The sequence below is a fragment of the Aphelocoma coerulescens genome, chromosome 5, assembly GCF_041296385.1.
Source record: "Aphelocoma coerulescens isolate FSJ_1873_10779 chromosome 5, UR_Acoe_1.0, whole genome shotgun sequence".
Lineage (NCBI taxonomy): Eukaryota > Metazoa > Chordata > Aves > Passeriformes > Corvidae > Aphelocoma > Aphelocoma coerulescens.
In genome coordinates this window covers 34,747,541-34,758,893 of record NC_091019.1, presented here as the reverse complement: position 1 = coordinate 34,758,893, position 11,353 = coordinate 34,747,541, and positions in this window count along the sequence as shown.

The following is an 11,353-nucleotide window of genomic DNA, read 5'->3' as shown; positions in this document are numbered from 1 at the left end:
TTTCCTTGAACGCCTGTTCTTTCAGCATCTCCCACGGCTGATGTGTCAGTAGCCCGCGGCAGCTCAGCGCAGCACGGACAGGAGACTCTCTTAGCCGAGGCTGACCGCGAAGTGAGGTCCAAAAGCAGGCAGCACTGGAGTCTTCCGTCGTTCAGTCACCAGCAACAACACCTTTACAGAGCCGGCTTGGTGGCCTGCAGATCCAAACTGCTGAGTCACACTATTGTGTTTCGGGCTTTTTGTAAAGCACGAGACTATTTTCGAAGGGAAATCACAATGGAGGGATATGGCAGCTCCCGCGCAGGGCCCCCCTGGGACCGCTGGGTCCCCACAGAGCCGTGCTCGCCTTTGTGTGGCGCAGGGCCCGAGGAAGCCCACACAGCCCCGCGCCTGAAGAATGCACAGCTTGCTTCAATATTTCCTCTCAATTCACTGCGGCCACTTTGGGAAAGGGTGGGTTACAATATAGGAGAAAGGTTACATCTCCTGCCTTTTTGTGTATCGCTGTGCTGCGATAGCAATTTTTACAGGCTTTCTGCTGTAGCTGAGTGCTAGGTGATTCTCTCAGAGCTCCCTTTCCCCATCCCCAAACTTCTACTGAAATCAGCAGATTTCTGTATGCAAGCTTCAATCCTTATTATTTATTGTGGTTTACAGCAAATAACACTTGGGAAGTTTTTCTGAAGAGCTAACTACCAGTAAATTCAATTCTTAAGTGGAAGCAAAATTAGATCTGGCATGAGGAGAAAGCAGAACAAAGGAATGAAACATGGCTCAAAACTAATCTATAGGCAATCTTAGGCAAATCACCTTGCCTGGCTCAGGACTCAGACTTTCTATTGCTAAAATAAAGATTCAGTTTTAAGCAGTACCCTTACAACTCTGTGAAAGCAGAAAGCATATTAAAGATATGAAAATGGTTATTGCGTATTATAGGAAAGGTAATTTTCTTAATTTGAAGTCAAGTTCTAGATTATATCTGTGTTTATCCCAATTTTATGCTCACATAACACTACTAGGTTTAGGGAATTTAATATTAAGCTATGCTTACTGCAGAACAGAAGTAATAGATTTAGGTTTTAGCAGTAAATCCCATGGCATAATAATGTCTGTGGTGTAATTTTATTCATTTCACAAAATACTGGCTCTCCTCAACCTGTAAAGTCTTAAAACAATCAGAAGTGTTACCTAAATTCCAGCAGGATATGAGTTTCTGAACTTAAATAATCTAACAGCACCTTGTTGTACCCCACCTCTATAACCTAATTTTCTGTTCAAGTCTAGTATTTTTCCAAGGTGTTCCACATTTAGGAGTATCCTACAAACGTTTCTGCATATATTTATTGGATTAAAATGCTCCCCCCCCCCAAAATAAAAAGCATATTCCAGGCATTTTGATCCACTTGCATAGTGAATTTCTACTAGTATGAAAGCTTACAAGAGATAAATTTAAAGCCCTGTATTTGACTATTCGTGAAAAGCACATAATTGGAAGTTAGATAACTACTAGGTAAGACAGATAACTGTGCTTATTTGAGTAATTACTGAAGAAGTCTAAGTGACCTACTAGAATTAAAATATGATTTTTGATATCAAGCACACCTACCTAGACCTCAAACAGAATTCTCCTCAGCATGGAAAAGAGGGAATTTGAGCAAAAAGATTCCACTGAAAAATTTTAACTAAAACTCACTTGTAACTATTGTCAGATGACGCTGTATGCAAAGGGCAAGGGCTAATTTTCTTTGCATCAATTTGTTATGAATGTGTCTCGAATGTTTAGCACTTAGAGGATTGAGGGAAGGCTGTCACCAGTGCCCTTCAGCACTTGAATCAGGGGGCTTGGAAGACCCCTGCAGGAAGCTAAAGAAACAGACACCCCAGTTTGTGGGTTGAAGGTGGATTGGCATGTTCCTGGTAGAAGCCTCCTAACTATGAGGAAATGCTTACACGAGGGATAAACAAGATTTGTAAAAACAAACCTAACTACAGGCAGTCACATTAAGCCAAATTCATTCCTAGTAAGCCTTGCCCAGCTTACACTGCAGGGGTGAGTTTGGCTCAGTGTGTGACCTTATCTAAGGCTGGAGCTGTGACATCTAATCTGTACAGATATTAAGTCTACGTACTTGGAACCTTTCATTTCTAAATGGATTGACAGATGAATTCAGTCTGGCATAGAGAAGTCAGGGTACCCTGGATTTGTGCACGCGTGTACGTGCTGTGTGGCACACCCTATGCTCTCCGTGAGTGCCTATATATAGAAAGTCAGTCTATACGGCGGGGCCGTGGGGGCAGGGGAGGCTTTGGCCCTGATCCATTACACCTGGCCTTTCTCGCACACCATGAAAATTTCATGTTGTTTTCCTCCAGTGTCTCCCGCAGTCTTTGTTCCTCTCAGGCCAGTGCTGACCAGCGTCCTCATGGCCAGGCAGGCGGTGAGCTCCGGCTGCTGCAGGCTCCCTTTTGTTGCTCTTGCAACTTCTAATGAGCCGTCAATCAACAACCTTGTTTCTTCGAAGCTTATCTCGTGACTGCTGAGAGGGGCCAGGACTAGGGATAATGTGCAAGCTGGAAGAAAATACACCAAGAACATATTTAAAGTGCTTTTTTAGTTTTACAACTAAGATTTTTCTCCAAATTATTGTCACATTCAAGCTCTCACTGTAAAAAATTCACCGGGGATTACAGCATATAAACAACTTGGTACTTTAGGATAAAGGAAGAGCAGTAATCTCCATGCCTTATCGAAGTCATCAGATAAACAGGACAAATTACCTTGCGTCAGACTGGCTGGCAGGTCACCTTTTTTGGCAGAAAGAAAGGAAGCTCATTTCTAGAGATGAGTCAAAAGTGGAACCGTGTTGTTAACCCACAAAATTTTTGGAGGGTTGATTACAAAACATGGTCTCGTTCTCCTTTAGGTCCATCTTTATTGTGTTTGTAACTCAGCTTCGTTGCAGATCCATGGGGAGAAGTGAAAGACGCTGACAGGAGGTAAGGTGAGCTCTGAGGCAGCCAGACCCAGAGTGGTGGTATGAGGCACGGGGTCCCTGGCTCTGTTCAGACGGAGCTACTTCCTGAGCTGAGGTTTGTGAGGCAGTCTCACTGGCAGAGCCTGGCCTCTCGTCTCTGCAAGGAGACCAGCCAGACTGTTTGAAGGTATCACTAATATCTCAGTTGAATTAAGGCAGCACTTCAGACCTGTGGAGCTATTTCCTATGAAGTGCAAAGACCTGAAGGGAAGGCTGATGAAAAAGACAAGTGAGATTTTATAAGGCGTTTTAGCACTTTCAAGTTGTGGCTTCTTTTTTTTTTTTTTTTTTTTTTTGAGGGACGGCAGAGGAGAGGGAGGAAGGGAAGTATTTTACTTAATATCTTGGTTTCCTGGAACAGTTTTAACATGATAAACAATTTCCATTTCTGAATGGAGGCTAACCAATACTTTGGAGGCTCTTCATTACTTTGACCCTGGAGAATAAATCTTAGAAACCCTACTGCCTCATCACATCTCCCTTGTAACATGTCTATCTCCCCAGCTCTTCTGTGCAGTGAGCAGATGCTCTGTCTTTTACAATGATAAGGAACTGAAGCCCAAGGAAGCCATGTGATTTGCCCAAGGCCACCTAGGAAGTCCATGGCAGGCAAGGGACCATGCAGGCAGCTGGCACCACTCATCCTTCACTGCACTTTACACCTTTGCAAAGCCAGCTACCCTTCTGGTCTGACAGCATTTTCTACCCACTTCAGATTTTTTCATGCACTGGGTTTAAATGCCAGATAGTCTTATAAACAGCTGAACAACACTGTCAATTCAAACAATTCATTGTGAGCCTCTAGATATCTAGTGGTTTCTGGCACACCCAGAGCATGGACCAAAATATTATTTCTAACCATGGTGGTGGAGGAGAAAAGCTTGGAAGGAAGTCTCAATACTGAACTGCAAGAAGTCAGGTAGAATGAATCCTACTACACAGTTATTACTTCTTGCAAACATAGTTTTAAAGCAAACTTTTGCTTTTTTATGGCTTTGTTCTTGACTGCCAGATTTTTGGCATTGCTAATGCTGCTACTCCCTCATACAACCACAGTGAAAACACACTGTTAGCAAAGCTGGTGCTGTGATTCAGCTAGAACAGCCAGAGATGGCCAGAGCAGAGGTGCAAGGAGGTCGTGTGGTTATGTGGTCAGGCAGGTGTGCAGTACAAAGTGTTACAAAGAGTACAGAGTGTTACAAATGAGTCTGTGCTATTCATGTGTAACCTAAACAAGACTGACTGTACACACAGACTTAGAAGAGATGGAAATTTAGGAAAAGTTGTTCCAAGAGTTTCATTTTTCTTATGTGTGCCTTTGTTCACAGTATGACTAACTTACAGGTGTCCTGGAAGGGACATGAATAAGAACTTCACACAGCCTGCTAGGCAGGATGGCTTTCACGCACTGAGTCACTGCCAGGCTCTTGCTACACCATGCTTAATGTAGCAGAATTTGCAGGAGCTGTGAAGATGTGCAAGACCAGGATTCAAGGATGCCTCTGTTTCTTGACATTTCCCTGGTGTGGTAGCTATCCACCAGCAGTGACACACGAGGCATGTGGCTCTCTCATCTTCCAGCCTTGCTTTTGAATGAAAGTGGTTACAGCTGCTCTATCTTGTGCTTTGCTCTAATGATTACGTTGGTTACAATGTCAAGTACGTGCCTGATGAGCCAGTTACTCCTGTCCAGAGGGATGACTACTCTTATGAAATAACTTGGTGGCCATAAATACCCATTGTGAGCAGCAGGTACCTAACTCAAGGCCACTCAAATACTTAAGTTATAGGGAACAATAAGGCTCCACACTCATCCCAGCCTTCCTGCTTTCCTCTGGTATTCCCCTGCTCAGCACCCTGGCTGCTGTAAATCTCATTCCAGCTATCAGCTGCTCTGGGGCGTTGGCCATCTAATCGGGGCTCAGGAACTCAAAAGCGAGTGCCTATAAAGCAGCTGTGAAGATGTTTGGCAAAACCAGGACTTACTGTGTCTGGGCTTGGTGTATTAAAATGCACCTTTTTTTCCCAGCTTATGTATAGTAGCTGCTTTTAGACAGTGCAAATAATCCCTTACGACACAAAAGAAAGCTAACCAGTGCTATCAGCACTGATACAGCTGATGCTAGTCTGCCCTTCTGTCTCCTACGAAGCTCTATAGGATTTGAATGCAGTTAAAAGCTGCATGATCTACTGTCTTGCCGACCCTGTCTGACCCAGCAGTCTAGTGTAAAACAAACTGTGTGCTCCCCCACACATGCTAGCCATGGGTAGGACAATACAGCCTTTCCAGGTGATCCTGGCTAAATCCCTCTGTAGCCCTCTCCCCATAACCTGCCTTGCTGGTCATGTGGTTACAAGAGTGGCAGGCCCTGACTCTTAATAATTGATTATGTACAGGCACCATAGGGGTCATTCAGCTGCTGGGCCATGCGTGCAGTACTAGCAGATGTTCCCCATTTCCAGCAAAGCAAAGGAATTTTCTGTGGGCAAAGTGTGGCCCTTGAGCTGCCAGTCAGAGCACCCCTTTTATAGGTGAAATCTGAGACTTTCTGGGACTATAGTGGAAGATCCTTTCTAAATGTCATCTCTAATTAGTCTGTCACATAATTTCTAGTAGTCCAGAAAGACTCTCTGTCTGACCATTTGGACATTTAGTAACCCCAGTCATGCTGCACAGAGCTGGCTGCTGCTTGCAGGGTTCCTGTGCAGTGATGCCAATCATCAATCTTCTCTAAGGGGTGTGAGCACAAGAGCAAAGTGCTTCTGACAGGTCACAAGGAACCAGCAGCAGTCCTAAGACCAGACTTGGAACAGTTTGGTTTGGATTCTCAGGGTCAAGGACAGCAAATCCTTCAGCACAAAAAGCAGCTTTACAAGGACAGGGCCCTTGTGTTCTTAAAACAGAAAACACTGTATATTAAACCTACAGAATATAACTGCCTCAAAGCTCAATTGCAAGCCCCAAGGTCCCCAAAGTCTGAGGGACAAAGGCCTCTAGATTTGCTCTTGTTTAATTGCTAAATCAATTCAAATGGTGAAAGTCTCTCCTAGTGTGCTCCACTAAAACTGTCTTTGGGGTTGCAGCTGATACAGGAGATTTCCTTCTCAAAAGGATAGGACCGAGAACACCACTTACAGTAAATACATGTCAGCTCCTGAGACCTTTCTCTGTGGTCAGAGGAGAGCATGTCTTATTTAAAAGAAAAGTGAGAGAGAGAGGCTGTCTGAGCAGCAAGTAGCACAGAGCAGTCCTGTGTGAATAATTGAAGTGGAATCTGGAATGCACACCACCACATCGGGAACTTCTGGAGACCAGGTCTCATCGGAAGAACTGACTCTTCCTGGAGAGGTAATGGAGAAGTTTCTCGCCAAAACCTTTGTAGTCTCAGCCTGAGGTGCAACAGAGACGCCAGGGTCAAAAGGGACACCCCTCGTAGCACAAAGTATATGGGATTTGAAAACCAGGCACTGGTCCAGGGCCTAGACACAAGTTCACAAAGGGATCATTCAGTGATGCCAAGGATAGCCAGAAGCTTCCTCCAGAGGAAAGGATTCTAGGATTTCTGAAGCAGGGATGCCACAGGAGATGAGAGACTCTAGAAATCTCTTGCTCACTTCAGCTCTGAGCATCCCTGTAAAGAGCTGGATGACATGAGATACTTTTATTCTTTGGTACTGCAGCTCTGAGTGGTACAGACAGCAATACAGCCTCAGAAATGTCACAATCTAGGGACATTTGGCTACTCTGACTGGCAATTTCTTCAAATAACTAATGACATTGTTACTGCACTAGCTCAGTGCAGGCGGATGTTTCTTTGCTCTGCTGCTGGCATGGCCTCTATTGTGTGCTAATCTTCAAGTCAGAGAGACTTGTCTCAAGAAGGAACTCCAAGAGAAGTTTGTGTTGCACAAAGTGTCCTTCTTCTTCAAGAAAGTAGCAGAAGCCTTTGTAATCACCCTCTTTTGCAGAGATGGTCAACCAGCACACCCAGGTCCTTTTGTGCTGAGCAGCTTTCCAGCCACTCTTCCCCCAGCCTGTAGCACTGCCTGGGGTTGTTGTGACCCAAGTGCAGGACAGCACTTGGCCTTGTTGAACTTCATACCATTGGTCTCAGCCCAGTGATCCAGCCTGTCCAGATCCCTCTGCAGAGGGATCTTCCTACCCTGCAGCAGATGAACACTCCTGCCCAATATGGTGTTGCCTGCAAAATGACTGAGGGGACACTCAATCTCCTCATTCAGGTTGTCCATAAAGATACTAAACAGGACTGGTCCCAATACTGAGCCCTGGGTACCACCTCTGTTTGCCAGACACCAACTGGATGCAGTGCCATTAACCACCACTCTCTGGGCCTGGCCATCCACCCAGCTCTTAGCCCAATGAGCAGTGTACCTCCCCAAGCCACGGGCTGCCAGTGTATCCAGGAGGATGCCACGGGAGGCAGTACCAAAGGTTTTACTGGGGAGCAAGGGGAATACAAGGGGAACAGGAAAGAAGAGGAGGATGACCTGGGATGTCTCTGAATGAAAGGGTTTGAAATGCTTCTCTAATATTTTGTATTCATGCAGGAAGACTAGATTTTCCATCTTTTCCTCACATCTTTCCCAAAAATTCTTTCAAGCATTTCAGAAAAAAATAATTCCAGCGACAGCTTTTGTGAAGGTTTTCCTGGAAGTAAGTAATGGCTTTCTAACCATTGATCAAAATTAGATGGCAAGTATTACTGCTGAGATAAAGATTTAAATCCCAGTAGAGCAGTACTCTTCTGAACTTACTTAGTGTTAACAGGCTACTGACAACTTGTATTCTGTGGAATCCACTCATTTGAACAAAATATATATCCAAGCCTTTCCAAGACATAGGATTAGTTCACAAAACATTGTCAAATTCAATCCGTTAGCAGAAGTATACTTTGCAAGTTTTCTGGCTCTCCAATCAAATATCCTGGAATTAGAATAATCATCCTTGCTAATTTTAAAAACGGATAGAATTTTTGTTAGTGAATTTTTAAAGTCTCATAACTACAAATTTGTTTTTTTTGCTACATACTTCTCTTTAAATCTAGTTTTCCAACAGTCACTGCAAGAAGAAAAAAAGGAGCCAGAAATATTATACTTAGAGACCCAGACTGCTGTGTCTCGGGAATAGGGAAGAGATGAATGGGATGGGGGACAGTTTCTGCACAGTTGCAGTTCTAGGAGGAGAGAATGGTTTATTTAGTTGATTTTCAATGACCTATCTTTCTTAGGTGTTCCCAAGATGCCCATCATATTAGCTCCATCTCAACTGTCTGAAAGGTAGTAACAGAAAACTGCTATTTGATCTCACTCCTTTATCTAATCTCATCTATCAAGAATGTGCTCAGCAACTCAGTATCTGAGCACCTCAGAGAAATTACACAAAGTCAACAACCTTCTTCAGCATCTCCTTTTTCTACTGGACAAAAGCAGTGCTTATGAACAAGGAAATCCAGATCAGCGCTGTGTGATTCAGCCACACATACTCACGGGGAAAGTGCAGAGGATGAATAGGGGGAGCAGAGTTGTGGATAAAAGAAGCTCCAATTTTTGTGGAAGTCTTCCAACAGCCACATCATAGCCACTCATTAATTACAACCCAGCTGATACAGAACTCAACATGTTTGACATTCAGCACAATTGTCTTAAGATGTTTAACAGATGGTGAAAAGTGAACTACAGGTAAATTGTTGGTCCCAGACTACTCAAATAGCAGCAGACCCAAAGCTGCACTCCTTGGGCCTGGATCCAGGACAATAAATTCTCTGCACTGGACTTGAGGTAGCCTGGCAGGGAAGGTTTTGTGCCTCAGTGGACTCCCTCAACACACGGATCTACTATGGAGGACAACTGTTTGTCACCTTCCTTCATCCCATCCTCCAAGTATACATTAGTGAAACATCTGTTGACTGTGTTTTACACAGGTGCAGCATATCCTACAATATCCCACTGTACCCACTCCCTGCTCACACACCAGAGATTGGGACAGTGGATAAACTGTGCCTGGAAACACTGAGCGTGATGCTCGAGCAACCTTCAAAGCTTCCTCTAGGCAGAAAAGGAGCAAAGATCCCAGGACTTCAGACTGCTAGAACCTAGTTTGACAAGGATGGCTTTTAGCAGCACTGCTGGCTCAAGCCCTCACACCCCCTCTCCTTCCCACCCTGTGCCACCCCCTCCTCCTTTTTCGTTGTAGCTGTTTGTGGGGTTGGATGGTGACCCAGACTGACCAAGGCACATCTGAAAGAGCAGCTCAGGGATAAGAACCATCGGTTTGGGCTGTTTAAGCCAGCACTCTACCAGAAGGAACATCTGTCAGCTTCTGCCATAGTTCAGTGCTTAAATACAAGCCCATATACTGATGAAGCTGCTTGTCTCAGCTGCTGTTGCTGAAGCTTCTGCTACATTGCCTGTTGACAGTAAGTCATTTGCTATGTAAATTCTCGTAATTTCTATGCTTCAAATTAAAGTCTGCTGTGATAAATGTTGGCCTCTTGAGGAATAACAGAACCCTTGATTTGTGCTCTTACAATTACCTCTGTTAAGTAGTCACAGCACTTAAAAAAAAGATCTTAGAGTGGCCAAAGGCTATTTTGTGCACCTCCAGGTCCACAGTTCAAATGCCACATAAAGTTTAATTGCTTTCCTGATCTGGGCTGATCAGTCCTGCTCTCTGCAGCATGGTCCTTGCTTCCGTCCTTGCTTGCCGTCAGTGCCAGCTGAGAGGGGCTGGAGCCTGTGGCACTGTATCTACAGTCAGGCTGAGCAAGTGGTGCCTGCAATTTATAAGGGATCATGTGCTCAACTTCCATAAATAAATGAAAGGGACAGAGTCATCCCTAGGAGCCTCATCACCTTTTAGGCACTCATGCATACCGTAAGTGCACTGGGCCAGCACAACAGCACAGGAACAAAATGAGCAATTAATTAAACAAATGCACAGTAACAGAGGTAATGGAGTAGCTATCTCACAGTGGGAAAGCTTCCCAGAGCCATCTCACCTGACCAAAGCCTGGATTAAGCCAGCAAGGTGGAAAGGAAATGAGCAGAGAAGAGCTAACCAAGTTTTAAAAAGATCAGAGGTTGTGACTGAAAACCAGGAATACCTAGTTCTGTCCTCAGGGTACAGACATATTAAATCATCAAAGCCTGTGAAACTTCCAGTGCAGGGACATACTCCTGCCCACAGCCAGCATGGAGTAACCTGAAACTGTTTGGTCCTGGGAGGAGGAGGAAAGGCAGCCACCTCACATTTGTGTTGGGCTGTGCTGGGTGACTGCTTGACAGGTAAGAACTGTGCAGCTGCTGCTGGCACCCTTCTGTTCATAGCCCAGTTGTTTGTGTTGTAAATTGATGTGTCCCTATTCTCATTTACACTAACTGGTTGGAATATTGGTGTGGGTTTTACACTGCAATTACGGTTAGTTTCCTGCTGAAAGGGGGATATTTATGTTGATAAGTTATATGTTTATGTACCTCAGGTGCAGCATTTTCCATCAAACAAAGCCTACAGCAAAGCATGGTGGCTCTGAGCAAAGTTATGGTAGGTGGTGGAAGTGCCCTAGAGAAGTATTAAGAGGTCCCACTGTATGTAAGAATTTCTTCTGTCTTCAAAGCAACACATTCAGGTATCATTTGCTGAGATTCAATGCTAGAAGCTTCAGCAAAGCACTGCACATCTCAGAGCCCAAAATGAAATGGAGAAAACATCCCCCGAGTATTTAAGCTTGAGATGAATATAGCAGCATTGACTTGGGCAAAATTGTTCCAGTACCAATATCAACAATGCCTAAGTCCCCCCAACACTCCTAATGTGGCAGAAGAGTCATCTTTGCAGCCACGTGCCTACAGGTGGTACAATTGACTAGTCCAGGAGTGCTGAGTGTTCATTAAATGTTATTGATAATTAGTTCTTGAAACACTCTGGAAAACACTGATTTTAAGGAAAAGTGTTACAAACAAGCACTGGCCAGCAGCTTTAGTGTAAGAGCACTACCTGAAATGCTAAAATGATCTGTGAATTTATTTCCAGCATAGATGTAAGCACAGGACACACACACTTTTTTGCACATATGTAACTCAAACATAGATGCAAAACGAAGGAAATGTGGCATGAAATAAATAGTTCCTAAAAATATCTGGTGGGAAACATTAAATTTCTGTTCAAATAGTCAGCTTTGCATTCTTCGGCTGGAGATAGGTGGATTAATCAGTCCTCAGGGAAATGCTAATTAGAGTAACTGGGAACAGATAAAACAGCCAGAATAAGACCAAGTGTTTTAGTCTGCACTCATGTAATT